We start from the raw sequence: 2500 nt of genomic DNA, 5'->3' as shown, positions 1-2500 counted from the left end.
TATCACGCCGGTAGCTGTCTGGTGGACTGGGGGCCGCGACAATGGAAAGTTTGTAAGCTGGAAGCTGGGAGACTGCCTCGGAGGCTGGAAAAGTGACACACACGGGTAACTCCGGTGCCGTTCGACGGATTTCGACGAAAATAGGCTCGTTGGAAAGCCAACGTCGGGGACACGACGACTAACTGTGCGCCCCGTTGCGCACGAGCGCGTGCGCGACATGGGAAGCGAAACAAAACTTCAAACAGAGCTACAGGCTCGTGCGTGCGAAAAAGGCCGAGACACGACGACGTGCCCGCGTGCGCCTCGCCCCAACTCGAATAACAAAGTCGTCCCGGGCCGGATCCGAGCTACGGGACGGAAACGGGAGCCGAGTCAAAATTTCAAACGGAGCCCGCGTCGCGGAAATGGTCAAAATGAATAAAAGTGGCACTCGAGCGCGTGCCTCTCGCTCTGACTAAAGTGACAAAATGATCCCCGTTGAAATGCATTGAGCACGGGGGAAACGGGAGGAAAAAGAAAATTTCAAATGGAGCTGTCGAAATGGGGGTGCTATTTTGGGGGGGTATATGGCGTGGCCACGTTCTCCCACGAGTCCAACTTGAATTCTGAAACCGTCCCCGTCCAAATCCCACGTTCGGGCGAGTTACTGTCAATTTTCAAAGCACCACTCCCCCCCTTCAATGCACTCTTTTGGAAGCTGGGAAAAGGGTCTCCGTGCAGAGCTAGTGCCACTTTGCGGGCACTCACGGCCTCGAGGGTGGGCTCGTTGGATAGCCACGGGCCGGGGGACGACAGCCCGAGAAGGTCCCGGGGTCGTGCGCGCGCGCGCGAGACGCAGCGAGCGAAACGAAATTTCAAATCGACCCCCCGAAAAAATGACACCTTTTGCCGGGAGGAAAAACACTCAGCCCGCTGCCCCAGGCTCCAACTTGAATTCTAAAACCGTCCCCGTCCAAATCCCACGTTCGGGCGCACAACTGTGAATTTCACAAACTATCCACATTCAACCAGACAAACACACCCTCACACGGGGCAAAATCGTCCGCCCAAGGCACCACGGGATCCCTGCACCCCCACCCTTGGGATCCAAGGGGACCCACACACTCCACCGCCTCCCTGGGCTCATGGTCTGGGCTCCCAAGGGACCCCCCACACCCACCGCGGACTCCCGGGGAAACAGCGCCCCCAGGCCGGGGAGCCCACCTCCGGGGGGGACCCCCCACACTACCTGACCTCCGGGGGGACCTGTGCACCCACTATTAAGCACACCCCCTGTGTTAAAACCCATTAAACGCAACTTTAAGAACTCTGTGCCCCTGGTCATCCTTGTGGAATTTTGTGCCTCTGGTCATCCTCCCATTGACTCCCATTCAAAATGTATGCATCTGGTCATCCTCCCATAGACTCCCATTCAAAATGTATGCATCTGGTCATCCTCCCATAGACTCCCATTCAAAATGTATGCATCTGGTCTTCCTCCCATTGACTCCCATTCAAAATGTATGCCTCTGGTCTTCCTCCCATTGACTCCCATTCAAAATGTATGCCTCTGGTCATCCTCCCATAGACTTCCATTCAAGTTGGACTTAGGTTTTGGCGCGTTGGCTTCTCATGCATCTGGTCATCCTCCCATTGACTCCCATTCAAAAGTCATGCCTCTGGTCATCCTCCCATAGACTTCCATTCAAGTTGGACTTAGGTTTTGGCGCGTTGGCTTCTCATGCATCTGGTCATCCTCCCATTGACTCCCATTCAAAAGTCATGCCTCTGGTCATCCTCCCATAGACTTCCATTCAAGTTGGACTTAGGTTTTGGCGCGTTGGCTTCTCATGCCTCTGGTCTTCCTCCCATTGACTCCCATTCAAAAGCCATGCCTCTGGTCATCCTCCCATAGACTTCCATTCAAGTTGGACTTAGGTTTTGGCGCGTTGGCTTCTCATGCCTCTGGTCATCCTCCCATTGACTCCCATTCAAAAGCCATGCCTCTGGTCATCCTCCCATAGACTTCCATTCAAGTTGGACTTAGGTTTTGGCGCGTTGGCTTCTCATGCCTCTGGTCATCCTCCCATTGACTCCCATTCAAAATGTATGCCTCTGGTCATCCTCCCATAGACTTCCATTCAAGTTGGACTTAGGTTTTGGCGCGTTGGCTTCTCATGCATCTGGTCATCCTCCCATTGACTCCCATTCAAAATGTATGCCTCTGGTCATCCTCCCATAGACTTCCATTCAAGTTGGACTTAGGTTTTGGCGCGTTGGCTTCTCATGCATCTGGTCATCCTCCCATTGACTCCCATTCAAAAGTCATGCCTCTGGTCATCCTCCCATAGACTTCCATTCAAGTTGGACTTAGGTTTTGGCGCGTTGGCTTCTCATGCATCTGGTCATCCTCCCATTGACTCCCATTCAAAAGTCATGCCTCTGGTCATCCTCCCATAGACTTCCATTCAAGTTGGACTTAGGTTTTGGCGCGTTGGCTTCTCATGCCTCTGGTCTTCCT

Source organism: Hypomesus nipponensis, chromosome 21 (assembly GCF_054491055.1).
Source record: "Hypomesus nipponensis isolate SF chromosome 21, ASM5449105v1, whole genome shotgun sequence".
Taxonomy (NCBI): domain Eukaryota; kingdom Metazoa; phylum Chordata; class Actinopteri; order Osmeriformes; family Osmeridae; genus Hypomesus; species Hypomesus nipponensis.
The sequence above is the reverse complement of the archived record's forward strand: the minus strand, read 5'-3'. Positions refer to the sequence as shown.